This window comes from Balaenoptera musculus, chromosome 19 (genome assembly GCF_009873245.2).
Source record: "Balaenoptera musculus isolate JJ_BM4_2016_0621 chromosome 19, mBalMus1.pri.v3, whole genome shotgun sequence".
NCBI lineage: Eukaryota > Metazoa > Chordata > Mammalia > Artiodactyla > Balaenopteridae > Balaenoptera > Balaenoptera musculus.
The window spans coordinates 38,251,145-38,270,380 of record NC_045803.1 but is presented as its reverse complement, the minus strand read 5'-3'; positions in this window follow the sequence as shown (position 1 = coordinate 38,270,380).

Sequence of the window (19,236 nt, the reverse complement as noted above, 5' to 3'; positions counted from 1 at the left end):
TATTCGGGGTCTTTTGTGTCTCCATACAAATTGTGAAATTTTTTGTTCTAGTTCTGTGAAAAATGCCTGTGGTAGTTTGATAGGGATTGCATTGAATCTGTAGATTGCTTTGGGTAGTAGAGTCATTTTCACAATGTTGATTCTTCCAATCCAAGAACATGGTATATCTCCCAATCTATTTGTATCATCTTTAATTTCTTTCATCAGTGTCCTATAATTTTCTGCATACAGGTCTTTTGTCTCCTTAGGTAGGTTTATTCCTAGATATTTTATTCTTTTTGTTGCAATGGTAAACGGGAGTGTTTTCTTAATTTCACTTTCAGATTTTTCATCATTAATATATAGGAATGCAAGAGATTTCTGTGCATTAATTTTGTATCCTGCTACTTTATCAAATTCATTGATTAGCTCTAGTAGCTTTCTGGCTGCAGTTTTAGGATTCTCTATGTATAGTATCATGTCATCTGCAAACAGTGACAGCTTTACTTCTTCTTTTCCGATTTGGATTCCTTTTATTTCTTTTTCTTCTCTGATTGCTGTGGCTAACACTTCCAAAACTATGTTGAATAATAGTGGTGAGAGTGGGCAACCTTGTCTTGTTCCTGATCTTAGTGGAAATGGTTTTAGTTTTTCACCATTGAGGACAATGTTGGCTGTGAGTTTGTCATATATGGCCTTTATTATGTTGAGGAAAGTTCCCTCTATGCCTACTTTCTGCAGGGCTTTTATCATAAATGGGTGTTGAATTTTGTCGAAAGCTTTCTCTGCATCTATTGAGATGACCATATGGTTTTTCTCCTGCAGTTTGTTAATATGATGTATCACGTTGATTGATTTGCGTATATTGAAGAATCCTTGCATTCCTGGAATAAACCCCACTTGATCATGGTGTATAATCCTTTTAATGTGCTGTTGGATTCTGTTTGCTGGTATTTTGTTGAGGATTTTTGCATCTATGTTCATCAGTGATATTAGCCTGTAGTTTTCTTTCTTTGTGACATCTTTGTCTGGTTTTGGTATCAGGGTGATGGTGGCCTCGTAGAATGAGTTTGGGAGTGTTCCTCCCTCTGCAATATTTTGGAAGAGTTTGAGAAGGATAGGTGTTAGCTCTTCTCTAAATGTTTGATAGAATTCGCCAGTGAAGCCATCTGGTCCTGGGCTTTTGTTTGTTGGAAGATTTTTAATCACAGTTTCAATTTCAGTGCTTGTGATTGGTCTGTTCATATTTTCTATTTCTTCCTGATTCAGTCTCGGTAAGTTGTGCATTTCTAGGAATCTGTCCATTTCTTCCAAGTTGTCCATTTTATTGGCATAGAGTTGCTTGTAGTAATCTCTCATGATCGTTTGTATTTCTGCAGTGTCAGTGGTTACTTCTCCTTTTTCATTTCTAATTCTATTGATTTGAGTCTTCTCCCTTTTTCTCTTGATGAGTCTGGCTAATGGTTTATCAATTTTGTTTATCTTCTCTAAGAACCAGCTTTTAGTTTCGTTGATTTTTGCTATTGTTTCCTTCATTTCTTTTTCATTTATTTCTGATCTGATCTTTATGATTTCTTTCCTTCTGCTAGCTTTGGGGTTTTTTTGTTCTTCTTTCTCTAATTGCTTTAGGTGCAAGGTTAGGTTGTTTATTCGAGATGTTTCGTGTTTCTTGATGTAGGCTTGTATTGCTATAAACTTCCCTCTTAGCACTGCTTTTGCTGCATCCCATAGGTTTTGGGTCGTCTTGTCTCCATTGTCATTTGTTTCTAGGTATTTTTTGATTTCCCCTTTGATTTCTTCAGTGATCACTGCGTTATTAAGTAGTGTATTGTTTAGTCTACATGTGTTTGTATTTTTTACAGATCTTTTCCTGTAATTGATATCTAGTCTCATAGCGTTGTGGTCGGAAAAGATACTTGATACGATTTCAATTTTCTTAAATTTACCAAGGCTTGATTTGTGACCCAATATATGATCTATACTGGAGAATGTTCCATGAGCACTTGAGAAAAATGTGTATTCTGTTGTTTTTGGGTGGAATGTCCTATAAATATCAATTAAGTCCATCTTGTTTAATGTATCATTTAAAGCTTGTGTTTCCTTATTTAGACATTTTCTTAAGATAAGGAGATCTTGGATTTTTTTTTTCCCCCCCAGGAAAACATTTTCGCAGTTCCTCCTTTGGTATAAGGTAGTTTTCAGCAGTAATTATTATTCTGTTGATCCAGAAGCCCAAAGAATTTTAGTTATTATTTTTCCTAATAAGTAAAAGGATTCACATACTGTTATATAAAAGTATTGACGTAAGGTCAAATTACTGATAAAGAAGTGGAAAATTAGAAGCCACTCTTTCCAATGTCTTAGTTGAATCTTGAATTCCCCCAGTATACCTAAAAAGGCTGGTATTAGAGCCTCTCTTTTCACAAAGTAATAGTGCTCCCTTTTAAAACTACCACTGAACAAAAGAAACACCTCCTATGACTTTACCAAGAAGTCTTACTTCTGTCCTATGTGGTTACATGTAACAATCTAACAGTTTTTCAAAGATGCCACTGTTACCTTAACTCTACAGGAATATCAGACATATGGAAGGGTGTCAATGGGCATTCCATTCTCAGGAATGGAGCACAGTTCATCAGGAGCACTCATCGTCCAAGATGGTGCACAACATGAATCATCTTTGGGTGTGTTCATTCTACTTACGATGAATGTCTGAGTCCCAGTTTTCTCTGATCCCTTTTCTCCTCTCCCTTTGCTCCTCTTCGTCTTTTCTGTCATTTCCTTAACACCCCTTTCCCCTTTCTGGAGACATTTCTTAAGGTTCTTGGCTCCATCATGGAAGACAGACCAAATGGTCAATTATACCAGATTCACTGGGATTGGTTCTCTATAAACAACAAATGTTTAGAGTTCTGATAATGGTAAACTCTACCTCAAATTATAATAAAGATTAATTAGGTTACCATTATTTCAAATCTTGGTCTTTGTACCCACCCCCAGAAGTGTGGGGTGTTTTCTTAGATTCTGTATTTGTCTATTTGGTATCCATTCATCACGGGGTCAATTATACTGACTCTATTATCTTATTTCCTCTATTCTTGTTGCTCTGACATTTCACTGACAAGGGGGAGAATGCCTTTCGAGGGCAGTCTTTTTTAGCGAAAGCAAATGGCTTGAAGAAGCATGCCTTTCATATACAGACCAACCAATCCCAAGTCTAAACTCCATACAAACCCCCTTTATCTAACTTTCACACACCAAAACATTATTTTCCCTGCTCTAAATCAACCCAGAGCCAGGTACCAGACACTTAGAGACCACCCATATCGCCCAGAGTCCATGTGCATTATTCAAACTATCTAATCCTAAGCTATTTACCGTGTCCTGTCTTGCCTTTCCTGTAGAAACCCCAGTAAAGGTTTCCCATTGGCTTTCCCATTATTCCTGCTAATAAAAATCTTCTTGAAAAGGCATTAGCCTCTTCACGTTGTCACTCAGTCACCTATATAAATGGAGACCTGGGCACAGAACATGTGGAAATGGGAAAAGAGGAGGATGTCTGAGACAGAGAAAATCTAGTTCTGCTCTGCTCCTACAACTGAAATGACCTCAGATTACATAAACTCTACTTCCAAAAAGGCCACAGCAAGACACTCCAAGTCTCACAAATATGAAGAAGCACATCACTTTATAATTTTTCTTCATCAGATAAATCCCAGTGAAAGGATATCATGCTTCTATATCTGACACCTTGGCCCCATGGTCAGTATTTCCTCAGTCAGCTGAATCTTTCTGTAAAACCTCATAACTTGTTCTTGATCAACTCTTATTTCAGGCTGTGTGTGTCCCTAACCCCTTCCCTCAATGTAGCCTATTTCAACATAATATGAACAAATCTATAGATGTAAAATATGATACAAGATGCATTATACAAATATATAATAATTCTGAAATGCAAACACTCTTTTCACTAAAGTCTGTATTGACCTGAAATGTGTTATTTTATAATCTCTCTTCAATATTTGTCAAGAGCTTAAAGCTAGTTTTCAAATTATTTGTTATATATATAAAATTTTTAAAAAAATCTTCCTCCTGGAAGATTTGAATCTAGAAGGACCTTGACTCACCTTTTTCTGGGTAAACATATCGAACCCAGAGCTGCATAGATTCCTGGTGACTAAGCTTCTCCTTTGTGCTACTTGCTGTGCCCAGAAGGTGACTCAGCAGCGAAGGCGGGATAGGGCTGGCCTGTGGATGTTTCAGTTGCCATGCTATGGTGTATAGTCTTTCCTGTCATCAAAAAGTAACTGTTGAAGGGAACAGTGTCCAAAAATGTTAGGAGATTATGCCATGAGAAAAGGCTCATTTAAGTATTAGTTATCCTGATAAAACGTTACAGAGGCACGAGGAAAGAACAGATTGCTGACTTGAGGCTTGTTAACAAGAATCTTCTGTAGAGACACAGAAGATCATGGCCCCCAAATAATGAATATTGTAGCAGGGAAATGGCATGACAGGTTCCTTCTTGTTCCAATTGAGCCAGTTTCTGCAAGAACAAAAGGTCAGTTGTGCTAAAGATATTTAGAGAAGCATAGTTTGGACATGCCTTTCAGTGCACCAGAGTTCGATGGTTGCTGTGGAATTGATTTCTTACACCAAGGCCAGATGGCGGCTGGGGATAAAAGTCAGAATATGCCATTCTATTTACTAAGAAAGAGTCAAAACAAAATCACCCTCAAGAGAAGATGTGGCTCTTCAGTGGGCCACAGAGGTAGCCTTTTACTTAAGAATAAATTTGGCTCAGTGAAATGATCAAACTACCATTGATAACTCATTGAACCAAACAGAGCTTTTTAATAATCAATAAATCATTATTTACATCAAGCATATTTGAAAACAGAAAATGAATCACTTTTAATATCCAACTGCTTTGTGGAAGTACTCCTTGGCGTGAGCCCTCCCAGAGTCCGCCATTAGCCTTACCAAAGAGCTGGATAGGCTCCAGTGCTGTGTCGCCTCAGGCCAAACAACCAACAGGGAAGGAACCCAGCTCCACCCATCAGCAGACAAGTGAATTAAAGTTTTACTGAGCTCTGCCCACCAGAGCAACACCCAGCTCTACCCACCACCAGTCCCTCCTATCAGGAAGCTTACACAAGCCTCTTAGATAGCCTCATCCACCAGAGGTCAGCCAGCAGAAGCAAGAAGAACTACAATCCTGCAGCCTGTGGAACAAAAACCACACTCACAGAAAGATAGACAAAATGAAAAGGCAGAGGACTATGTACCAGATGAAGGAACAAGATAAAATCCCAGAAAAACAACTAAATGAAGTGAAGATAGGCAACCTTCCAGAAAAGGAATAATGGTAGTGAAGATGATCCAGGACCTCGGAAAAAGAATAGAGGCAAAGTTGGAGAATATGCAAGAAATGTTTAACCAAGACCTAGAAGAATTAAAGAACAAACAAACAGAGATGAACAATACAATAACTGAAATGAAAAATACATAGAAGGAATCAATAGCAGAATAACTGAGGCAGAAGAACAGATAAATGACCTGGAAGACAGAATGGTGGAATTCACTGCCGCGGAACAGAATAAAGAAAAAAGAATGAAAAAAAATGAAGACACACTAAGAGACCTCTGGGACAACATTAAACGCAACAACGTTCACATTATAGGGGTCCCAGAAAGAGAAGAGAGAGAGAAAGTACCCAAGAAAATATTTGAAAAGATTATAGTCGAAAACTTCCCTAACATGGGAGAGGAAAAAGCCACCCAAGTCCAGGAATCGCAGAGAGTCACAGACAGGATAAACCCAAGGAAAAACATGCCAAAGACACATAGTAATCACAGTGACAAAAATTAAAGACAAAGAAAAATTATTGAAAGCAACAAGGGAAAAACGACAAATAACATACAAGGGAACTCCCATAAGGTTACCAGCTGATTCTCAGCAGAAATTCTACAAGCCAGAAGGGAGTGGCACGATATATTTAAAGTGATGAACGGGAAGAATCTACAACCAATATTCCTCTATCTGGCAAGGATCTCATTCAGATTCAGCGGAGAAATCAAAAGCTTTACAGACAAGCAAAAGCTAAGAGAATTCAGCACCACCAAACCAGCTCTACAACAAATGCTAAAGGAACTTCTCTAAGTGGGAAACACAACTGAAGAAAAGGACCTACAAAAACAAACCCATAACAATTAAGAAAATGGTCATAGGAACATACATATTGATAATTACCTTAAACATGAATGGATTAAATGCTTCAACCAAAAGACGCAGTCTCGCTGAATGGATACAAAAACAAGACCCATATATATGCTGTGTACAAGAAACCCACTTCAGACGTAGGGACACATACAGACTGAAAGTGAGGGCATGGAAAAAGATAGTCCATGCAAAAGGAAATCAAAAGAAAGCTGGAGTAGCAATACTCATACCAGATAAAATACACTTTAAAATAAAGAATGTTACAAGAGACAAGGAAGGACACTACATAATGATCAAGGGATCAATCCAAGAAGAAGATATAACAATTATAAATATATATGCACCCAACATAGGAGCACCTCAATAAATAAGGTAACTGCCAACAGCTCTAAAACAGGAAATTGACAGTAACACAATAATAGTGGGGGACCTTAACACCTCACTGACACCAATGGACAGATCATCCAAACAGAAAATTAATAAGGAAACACAAGCTTTAAATGACAAAATAGACCAGATAGATTTAATGGATAGTTATAGGACATTCCATCCAAAAACAGCAGATTACACTTTCTTCTCAAGTGTGCATGGAACATTCTCCAGGATAGATCACATCTTGGGTCACAAATCAAGTCTCAGTAAATTTAAGAAAATTGAAATCATATCAAGCATCTTTTCTGACTACCACACTATGAGATTTGAAATCAATTACAGGAAGAAAACCATAAAAAACACAAACACATGGAGGCTAAACAATACGTTACTAAGTAACCAAGAGATCACTGAAGAAATCAAAGAGGAAATCAAAAAAATACCTGTAGACAAATGACAATGAAAACACGACATTACAAAACCTATGGGATGCAGCAAAAGCAGTTTTAAGAGGGAAGTTTATAGCAATACAATCCTACCTCAAGAAACAAGAAAAATCTCAAATAAACAATCTGACCTTATACCTAAAGGAATTAGAGAAAGAACAAAAAAAACCCAAAGTTAGTAGAAGGAAAGAAATCATAAAGATCAGAGCAGAAATAAATAAAATACAACCAAATAAATCAATAGCAAAGATCAATAAAACTAAAAGCTGGTTCTTTGAGAAGATACACAAAATTGATAAACCTTTAGCCAGACTCATCAAGAAAAAGAGGGAGAGGACTCAAATCAATAAAATTAGAAATGATAAAGGAGAAGTTACAACAGACACTGCAGAAATACAAAATATCTTAAGAGACAACAACAAGCAACTCTATGCCAATAAAATGGACAACCTGGAAGAAATGGACAAATTCTTAGAAAGGTATAACCTTCCAACACTGAACCAGGAAGAAATAGAAAATATGAACAGACCAATCATGAAATTGAAACTGTGTTTTAAAATCTTCCAACAAACAAAAGTCCAGGACCGGATGGCTTCACAGGTGAATTCTATAAAACATTTAGAAAAGAGCTAACACCCATCTTCTCAAACTTTTCCAAAAAACTGCAGGGGAAGGAACACTCCCAAACTCATTCTATGAGGCCACCATCACCCTGATGCCAAAACCAGACAGAGATACTACAAAAAAAGAAAATTACAGACCAATAGCACTGATGAATATAGATGCAAATATCCTCAACAAAATACTAGCAAACAGAATTGAACAACACATTAAAAGGATCATACACCATGATCAAGTGGGATTTATCCCAGGGATGCAGGGATTCTTCAATATACACAAATCAATCAATGTGATACACCATATTAACAAATTGAAAAACAAAAACCATATGATCATCTCAATAGATACAGAAAAAGCTTTTGACAAAATTCAACACCGATTTATGATAAAAACTCTCTAGAAAGTGGACATAGAAGGAACCTGCCTCAACATAATAAAGGCCATATACGACAAACCCACAACAAACATCATTCTCAATGGTGAACAACTGAAAGCATTTCCTGTAAGATCAGGAACAAGACAAGGATGTCCATTCTCACCACTCTTATTCAACATAGTTTTGGAAGTCCTAGCCACAGCAATCAGAGAAGAAAAAGAAATAAAAGGAATACAAATTGGAAAAGAAATAAAAATGTCACTGTTTGCAGATGGCATGATACTATACATAGAGAATCCTAAAAATGCCACCAAAAAACTACTAGAGCTAATCAATGAATTTGGTGAAGTTGCAGAATACAAAATTAATGCACAGAAATCTCTTGCATTCTTATACACTAACAATGAAAGATCAGAAAGAGAAATTAAGGAAACAATCCCATTCACCATTGCAACAAAAAGGATAAAATACCTAGGAATAAACCTACCTAAGGAGGTAAAAGACCTGTACTCGGAAAACTATAAGACACTGATGAAAGAAATCAAAGATGACACAAACAGATGAAGAGATATACTGTGGTCTTGGATCCAAAGAATCATTATTGTGAAAATGACTCTACTACCCAAGGCAGCCTAAAGATTCAATGCAATCCCTATCAAATTACCAGTGGCATTTTTACAGAACTAGAACAAAAAAATCTTAAAATTTGTATGGAGACACAAAGGACCCTGAATAGCCAAAGCAGCCTTGAGGGAAAAAAACGGAGCTGGAGGAATCAGACTTCCTGACTTCAGGCTGTACTACAAAGCTACAGTAATCAAGACAATATGGCACTGGCACAAAAACAGAAATATAGATCAATGGAACAGGATAGAAAGCCCAGAGATAAACCCACGCACCTACGGTCAACTAATCTGTGACAAAGGAGGCAAGGATATACAGTGGAGAAAAGACAATCTCTTCAATAAGTGGTGCTGGGAAAACTGGACAGCTACATGTAAAAGAATGAAATTAGCACTCCCTAACACCATACGCAAAAATAAACTCAAAATGGATTAAAGACCTAAATGTAAGACTGACAGTATAAAACTCTTAGAGGAAAACATAGGAAGAACACTCTTTGACATAAATCACAGCAAGATCTTTTTTGACCCACCTCCTAGAGTAATGGAAATAAAAAACAAAAATAAACAAATGGGACCTAGTAAAACTTAAAAGCTTTTGCACAGCAAAGGAAACTATGAGCAAAACGAAAAGACAACCCTCAGAATGGGAGAAAATATTTGCAAATGAATCAGTGGACAAAGGATTAATCTCCAAAATATATAAACAGCTCATGCAGCTCAATATTTTAAAAAAACCCAATCCAAAAATGGGCAGAAGACCTAAATGGACATCTCTCCAAAGAAGACATACAAAGAGGCCAACAGGGACATGAAAAGCTGCTCAATATCACTAATTATTAGAGAAATGCGAATCAAAACTACAATGAGGTATCACCTCACACCAGTTACAATGGGCATCATCAGAATATCTACAAACAGCAAATGCTGGAGAGGGTGTGGGGAAAAGGGAACCCTCTTGCACTGTTGGTGAGAATGTAAATTGATACTGCCACTGTGGAGAACAGTATGGAGGTTCCTTAAAAAACTAAAACTAGAATTACCATATGACCCAGGAATCCCACTACTGCGCATATACACAGAGAAAACCATAATTCAAAAAGACACATGTGCCCCAATGTTCACTGCAGCACTACTGACAATAGCCAGGTCATGGAAGCAACCTAAATGCCCATCGACAGACGAATGGATAAAGAAGTTGTGGTACATATATACAATGGAATATTACCTAACCATGAAAAGGAATGAAACTGGGTCATTTGTAGAGATGTGGATGGACCTAGAGACTGTCATACAGAGTGAAGTAAGTCAGAAAGCGAAAAACAAATATCGTATATTAAAGCATATATGTGGAATGTAGAAATATGGTACAGATGAACCAGTTTGCAAGGCAGAAATAGAGACACAGATGTAGAGAACAAACGTATGGACACCAAGGGGGGAAAGTGGTGGGGGGGGGTAGGATTAACTGGGAGATTGGGATTGACATATATACATTAATATGTATAAAATAGATAACTAATTAGAACCTGCTGTATAAAAAAATAAATAAAATAAAATTTAAAAATTCAACAAAAATAAGAAAAAGGAAAAAATATAGCTTCAACACTCCCTGCATCCAAAAGCAGCCACTGTAAATATTCTCTCCACAGAGATAATTTTTTTATGTCAGTGCGCATATATTTTCCTTTTTTTTTTTTTTTTTCTCTTTCCTGGTGAGGAGAAATAAAGCTTTAATGTACATGCTATTTAGAGTTGCTCTTGTTTTCCTCATATTTATGGAACTCTAGGAAACTAAACTCCCTATTTCCATGGTTTACATTTTAATGGATTGTCTTCTAGAAACTACTATATGCCACAGCTGTGTGCTCACACACACACACACACACACAAAGACACATGCGCATGCACACACACACACACACACACACACACACACACACACACACACACACATATATATGCAGTATTTCAGTGCTCAACTGGGTCATTAGAAATTGTTTAGTCCTAAATTCTTAAAAGAGAGAAAAAATACAAGGCCTAAGTATGTTAAATAAATTGTCTTCATTAATGTGACCTCAGTTTTCTTATGAATCTAAGAAGAGTTGTGGGTTTTCAGTTTGTTCAGCTTTTTCCCTGTTGTGACAATAGGAATGTTGACTTCTAAGCTCCTTACATCTTAGATTAGAAACCAAAACTCAATCATTTTAATCTTTCCTCTCATTATACTTAGATTGTGACTTTTGGAAAGAACATGTATGTAGCTGATATTTTAAAATATATTTTCTTATCTGACAATCTTTATTACTTTATTGAAGAATTTATAAATTTACATTAACCATATTGATATGTTTTGCCTTAAATCTATCATCTAAAGTTTTATTTTTTTAGTCCTATCTTTACTTTTTCCTTTTTCTTTATTTCATTCTTTTTGATTAGTTAAGTCCATATTTTTCACTTTTTAATATTCCTAATACCTTCTTAAATTTTCATGCTTTTACTCTAGTTTTTGTTATATTTTGTAGAAATTACACTCTGTATTCTTGCCTCTTTAAGATCTAGTATGAATTAGTATTTTTTACTGTTAAAAAGAAAACGTAAGATTTTGATCATTTAAGCTCCATTTAAACCTCTTTTGAGTTAATTTTGGCATGTATTTTATATCTCACAGGACATTATCATTATTTTCTGTAAAGTGAGAGGGAGGTACAGAAATTTGTCATTTATCTCCTGCCCCCACACATGCACAGCCTCCCTGTTATCAACATCATAATGTGCATTTGTTACCAAGGATAAACCTACATTGAGACATCATTCTCACCCAAAGTCTATGGTTTACATTAGGATTCACTCTTGGAATTTTACATTCTAGTGGTTTAGACAAATGTATAATGGCATGTATCCATCATTATAATAACATACACATTATTTTTGCTGCCCTAAAAATCATCTATGTTCCATCTATTCATCCCTCTCTATATCCCCAACTCCTGGCAACCACTGATCTTTTTATTTTCTTCATTCTTTTGCCTTTTCCAGTTGGAATCATACAGAATCTAGCCTCTTCAGACTGGCTTTTTTCACTTACTATATACATTTAAGATTCTTCCATTCCCTTTTTATAGCTTAATATCTCATTTCTTTTTAGTATTGAGTATATTTCATTGTCTGGCTCTATCACAGCTTATTTATCCATTCGCCTACTGAAGGGCATCTTGCTTGCTTCCACGTTTTGGCAATTATGAATACAACTCCTATAAATATCCATGTGCAGGTTTTGGTGTGGGCATAGCTTTCAACTCCTTTGGGTATATATCAAAGAGTGTGACTGCTGGATCATATAATTAAGAGTATGTGTAGTTTTGTAAGGATTTGCCAAGCTGTCTTCCAAAGTGGTTTTACAATTTTGCGTTCCTACCAACAATGTATAAGAATTCCTGTTGCTCCACATCCTCACTAGCATTTGTTGTTCTCAGTTTTTCAGATTTTGGTCATTGTGATGGATGTGCAGGGGTGTTGCATTATTATTTTAATTTGTATTTCCCTGATAACATATGATGTATAGAATTTTTTCATATGCTTATTTGCCATCTGTATACCTTGTTTGGTAAGGTGTCTGTTAAGTTCTTCAGTGCATTTGTCAATCAGGTTGTTTGTTTTCTTACTTTTGAGCTTTAAGGGTTCTTGGTATGTTTCAGCTAACAGTCCTTTATCAGATTTATCTTTTGTAAGTATTTTCTTCAAGTCTGTGGCTTCTGTTCTCATATTTGACATTGTCTTTTGCAGAGCAGAAGTTTTTAAAATAATGAAGTATAGCTTATCAATTATTTCTTTTATGCTTTGTGTTTTTGTATTGTATCTAAAAAGGCATTCCCATATACAGAGTCATCATGGGTTGCTCCTATGTTTTCTTATAGGCCTCAAAATTTTTCATTTTATATTTAGATGTATAATTAATTTTGACTTAATATTTATAAAGGGTGTAAGGTCTAGATTCTTCGTTGTTTGTTTGCATGTGGATGTCCAGTTGTTCCAGTACTCTTTGTTGAAAAGATTATTTTTGCTCCATGATATTACCTTTGCTCATTTATCAAAGATCAATTGATTATGGTTATTTGGTAATATTTCTGGGCTTTCTGTTTTGTTCCACTGACCTATTTGTCTAGTCTTTCACCAATACCACACTGTCTTTATTCCTATAGCTTTGTAGTTAAGTCTTGAAGTTAGGTAGTATCAGTTCTCCAACTTTATTTTTATTCTTCAATATTGTGTTGGCTATTCTGGGGCTTTTGCCTCTTCATATAAACTTTAGAATCAATTTGTCGATATCTACAAATAACTCATTGGGATTTTGTTTAGGATGCATTGAATCTATAGTACAAGTGGGGAAGAACCGACATCTTCATAATATTCAATCCTGCTATGATCATGGAATATCTGTTTATTTAGTTCTTTAATTTTGTTCATCAGAGTTTTGTAGTTTTTCTCATACAGATGTTGTATCTATTTCGTTAGATTCATACTTTAGTATTTCATTTTTGGGGGGTGCCAATATAAACTTGTTTTCAATATCAAATTGTACTTGTTAACTGCTGGTTTGTAGGAAAATTATTGACATTTGTATACTAATCTTGTATCCTGAAACTTTGCTATAATTGTTTATTAGTTCCAGTAGGGTTTTTTTGTGTGTCAGTTCTTTAAAATTTTCTACACGAACAGTCATGACATCTGTGAATGACGATATTATGTATTTCTCCCCAGTTTGCATATTTTTAAATTTATTTTTTATGCTTTATTGTATTAGCAAGGATTTTCAGAATGATGTTGAAAAAAACTCGTGAGATGGGACATCCTTTTCTTGTACCTGATTTTGGTAGGAAAGCTTCTAGTTTGTTATGATTAGTATGATGTTAGCTAAGGTTTTTTGGTAGATATTCTTTATTTAGTTGAGAAAGTTTCTCTCTATTCCTATTACACAGTGAGTTTTTATCATGAATGAGTATTTAATTTTGTGAAATGTTTTTCCTGCAACTACTGATAAAATAATGTGATTTTTCTTTTTTACTCTGTTGATGTAATTGACTACATTAATTGATTTTTGAAGTTGAACTAGTCTTACATACCTGGAGTAAATCCCATTTGGTCATGGTATATAATTCTTTTTATACATTGTTGAATTTGATTTTATAATATTTTGTTGAGAATTTTTACACCTAAGTTCGTGAGAGATATTGATCTACAGTTTTCTTTTCTTGTAACATCCTTCTATACTTTTGGTATTAGGGTAATGCTGACCTCCTAGAATGAGTTAAGAAATACTCCCTCTGCTTCTGTTTTCTGAAAAAAAGATTGTAGAGAATTGATATAATTTCTTCCTTAAATGTTTGGTAGAATTATCCAGTGAACCCATCTGAGCCTGATGCTTTCTGTTTTGTAAGGTTATTGACAATTGACTCAGTTTATTTAATAAATATTTACCTATTCACAGTCTTTTTCTTCTGTGAGTTTTGGCAAATTGTGTCTTTTAACAAATTGGTACATTTTATCCTCTAGGTTATCAAATTTGTGGGCATAAAGTTTTTCACAGAATTCCTTTATTATTCTTTTAATTTCCATGGAATTTGTAGTGCTGCCTTCTCTTTCATTTCTGATATTAGTAATTTGTGTTTTCTCTGTTTTTCATAAGTTAGCCTAAGCTAGAGACTTATCAAACTTACTCATCTTTTCTAATTGCTAACTTTTGGTTTTGTTGACTTTCTCTATTGATTTCTTTTTTCTATCAAATTAATTTCTATTATTTTTTTATTCTACTTACTTGGACTTAATTTGCTCTTTTTTTTCTACTTTCCTAAGGTAGAAACTTAGATTATTTACTGTAGATCTTTCTTCTTTACTAATATATGTATATATATTCAACACTATAAATTCCCCTCTAAGCAGTGCTTTTGCTGTATCTTAGAAATTTTGATGTTGTGTTTTGATTTTCAGTTAGTTCAATTTTTTAAAAATATTATCTTGTGATTTCTTCTTTGAGCCATGTGTTGTTCAGGAGTGTGTTGCTTAATTTTCACATATTTTGGAACTATGCAGTTATCTTTCTGTTGCTAATCTCTGGTTTATTTTCATTGTATTCTGAGAGCAGACATTGTATACTTTCTATTCCTTTACATTCGTTAAGGTGTGCTTTATGACCCAGAATGTGATCTGTCTTGGTAAATGTTCCATATTAGCTTGAGAAGAAAAATGTGTATTCTGCTGTTTTCGGACGAAGTAGTCTATGGGTGTCAATTATATTCAGTTAACTGATGGTGTTGTTGAGATCAACTGTACCCTTACTGATTTTCTGCCAGCTGGATCTGTCCATTTCTGAGAGAAGGGTGTTAGTATCTGTAACATAGTGGACTCTATCAGTTTTTATGGCGTGTAGTCTGACACTCTGTTAGGCATATACTTATTAAGTATTATTATGTTTTCTTGGAAAACTGACCTCTTTATCATAATGTAATGCCCTTCTTTTTTCCTAATAAATTTTCTTACTTTGAAGTTTGCTCTGTCTGAAATTAATGTAGCCACTCATGATTTCTTTTGATTAGGGTTAGTATGGTACACTTTTCTCATCAATATACTTTTAATCAGTAATAGTCTCTATATTTAAAGTGGGTTTCTTGTCAGTACCATGTAGCTGAGCCTTATTTTCTGACCTAATCTGATAAGCCCTGTATTTTATTTAGTTAATTTATAGTAATGACATTGAAAGTGATGACTGATATAGTTGGATTAATATATGCCATCCTTTTTACTGTTTTTCTATTTGCTGCCCTTATTCTTTGCTCCTATTTTTGTTTTTGGTATTTAGTATAGTTATGTACCTATACTTTTTTTTTTTTCTGTCTTCCCCTGCTTGGATTTCCCAGAACATATTGAAACTGAGGGTTTGGGATTGTCTACCAATTTTGGAAAAATCTAATGCACTATCTCTTCAAGTATTGCTTTTTCACCAGTCTCTTTCATCTCCCCTTTTGTGACTCTAATTACACTTACACCTGTAACCACCACCCTTTTATCTTTTACTCTTTTCTATGTTTCCTGTCACTTTTACTCTTTGTGATTCAATTTAAATATATTATCTTCCCTGATCTTTAAGTTCACTATTTTTAAAAAAATCTGTTGTGTCCTTTTTGTTGGGAAATCTAGCAAGTGAAATGTTATTTTCAACTGTCATGTTTTTCAATTTAAAATTTTGCTTTTTTTTTAATGGGTTACAATTATCTGGTTAAATTTTTCATTTTCTCATCTTTTTTCTTACAAGTATTTACCCACCTTTATATTAAAGTCTGATTATTAAGATTATCTAGATCCACTTCTTAGCATTTCCCCCAAAGTCTTTGTTAATTCATTTATTCCAAACAGAGCAAAAAGTTTAGGAGATAAAAAGAAAGTAGCCACATAGAGATTGAAAAGCTAAGCAGAAGTTTTAGCAGTGACCTAGTGTTGGAGAGAAATATAGATGGAATTCAGAGCTCACTAAGGATGAAGAGCCAGTGTAAGCATGAACTAGACCAGATCTTTAAAACTCTGACACCCAGCTTTGTATTACCTGGATACTCAGCTCTAATAAGTATGTAATATATCATTGATACAATAAGACATATTTTACAGAGCATCTTCAGTTATCATATACAGTACTTAGTAATCAATTTTTAAAATTTGGGCAAAGGACTAAACAAGGGGAAAAAAACAAAACAAAAACAGGTCAACAGATGATCCAGATGCTTTAGTACTCATTTTGATAAGTCAGTATATCATTATGAGCAGAAGGTCTTAGATAGTGTTTGTTTAAATTTATGCAGTATTCCCCTCTTTTATTAAAAAATATATATATTTTTAAGAATTGTCCTTGATACACATAGAAAATAGTCAGCAAATATTTATGGGGGAAAATATCTTTGCTTCAAGACAACACAGGTCATCAAAATGTTTATAAACGTTATTTTAAATTCCAATTGCTATTATAGAATATTTGATTTTGTTTTCAATGTCTTCTTGTTGATACTGAGCCTCAGATGAGTTGAACAATGGCATATTAGTACAATAGTATATGGGTGTAACTTTTGACCTAGCAACTATATAGACTACTTTGCAGCAATCTTACTTCTCCTAGTATAACTTACCATACAGAGTGTATTATAAATCTGAGTTTGGATCATCTTCCAACACTTTATCTTTTGTACTTTCACTGTCATAAAATATCTGAGAGTTCCTTTAATGTGAAGTTTTTGCCAGTGTCTTTCCTCTGGGTCATCTTCATCTTTTTCTTCACAACAGCTTTCCTAATTTATGTCAATAACTTCACCTTCACTAAACTCCTCCAGCTGCATTCCCAGAATCTCTCAAACAGTGTCAATGTCAATGATCCGCAAGGTCAGCTATTTATTCTATAACTCAATTTATGTTCAATTGAAATCCTGCAAGTTATTGGTAAGTGTGGTAAATGTTTCTGTCATAATGTATACATACTACTTGTTAACTTCCTCCCATTATGCTCTTCTGTCACCCTTTTCACATGTTCTAATCACATCCAATTTTACTTCCACTATTATAATTTTTTGTTCTGTTTTGTTTCGCTTTGTTTCTGCACATTCATCTTTGTTGGCTAATTCTCTTTCAGTTATCCAATTTTGTAAAACGTTATCTGGGTTCATCATTGGGAGACAAGGAGGCAACACAAATACTTGCTTCCTTGCTGTGCATGAAGTGAAAATGGATGTGTAGTGTTCAATCACTGACAGACTTTGAGGGAAGCAAAGTGATTGATCACTGATCATGATGCACATTTATATATGCACTGATGTATGGACTCAAGTCTAACAGGGGAGTTTGTACATTTTGCACTTGCTCACTGTTAATATACCATGGTAACATGACATTTGAACTGTGTTGTTACAGGATGAGTGTATTATTTAATAAGGCATTGTAACTGAAACTTGTGCCTGCTTAAACCATTCAAAGCAAGGGCTGCCTTTAGTTAGTTTTGCATGGAAGCATTGGGCTGATTATCATTTTCATCTTTATACATTAATGCACTGTACATATTTTCCACATTTGGCACTGAATATTCACTTAAGAAGAAAAGAAAGATATTATCTCCCCCCAAAATCCTTAAATAGACAACTAATACATGCTATTTCTTTTCTAATAAACTTGGCTAAATCTTACCATTTGCAGTATTCTAGGACCTCTTCTTAACATGGACTTTGGAATTTGACACATGTTATCCAAACCATTTAATTGGTTCACTTTCCTTTTCTGTAAAATTGTAATAACATTATCTATTTTTTATGGTTGGTAGGAGGATGAAGTAAAATTACAAATGGATAATAACAGCATAGTGTGTAGCTCATAGAGGGTATTTGATATACACCATTGAACATCCCAATGTTTTCTTCAAAATAAATATCAAAAGAAATTCTTTGATCTATTTCCTCATTTTGTTGTGTAGTGGCTTCTACAAAGCAGAAATAAAGGTCTTGTCTTACTAGACCATATGACGAATCACAACTATAATAAAAAACCTTGGCTCTCATATAAAACCCCTTTTGGCAAGTCTTCTGACTATCTGAGAAATTCAGTAAAAAAGTCTTCCAGGTTATGTTAGTTTAGTCATCAAGAACAATCTAATGGATCTCCAAAGCATCAGGCAGAAATTAATCTGTGCATGTATAACAGCAACACGGATGGGAGGTAGTCCAGTGCTGCCGCTAAGCAGGCAAGCAATTCTTGAGAGATTCCACATAACAATAATACTAACAGAGATATCTCCGTTTCTTCTGGTGCTTCAAAGCTAATAAATGCCAGCTGGTAAATGTCACAGTGGCCACATTCTCTGACACTTTCTGACACCTTTATGAACTGGGTATCCTTTCAATGTATTGAGTGTGGGTTACCTTATATATGCACTGTGTGGTTTAATATGGGAAACAGTGCCAGTAATACACTGTCCCTTCTTTACTTCTCTATGAATTAAAGGTTAATAGGGAATTCTGTTATGTAAATAATATCCTAATATAAGACAGATATATAGAAAGTGTGCTATGTTAATAAGAAGCAGGACTTTAAGACTGATGGCTGGCAGGATTTCCTTATTCTGAGTGAGAGAGAACAGAGGGAAGGTAGGATTTGAATGAGCTTCAATAAATGAATGGGAGCGAAGGGGAGAAAATACTAAGAGGAAAGCATGAGTGAAGATTTTGGAGGTATAAAGATACAGTGTTTGCTCCAGGACTGACCCATCATGGTATGGTTGGAGTTTCAATGATACAATGGAGAGAGGATATAAGGATTGTGGGCCTATAAAAAAATGCTACTTGAGTCATTAAGCATTAAACATTCATGCATTGCACTGGTGTCAGACAGACCTAAGTTTCAACACCAAAATACCACTAATAGCATTATTATTCCAAAACATATTCTAAAATATACCCCAAATACTCCATGACTGATTTATTATTATCATTCTGTATATAATGCAGTGCTGCTGTGCTGGATAATTATTACGTGTTATCAAGTTAAAATAAATGTCTTATATTTGTTGAATGAC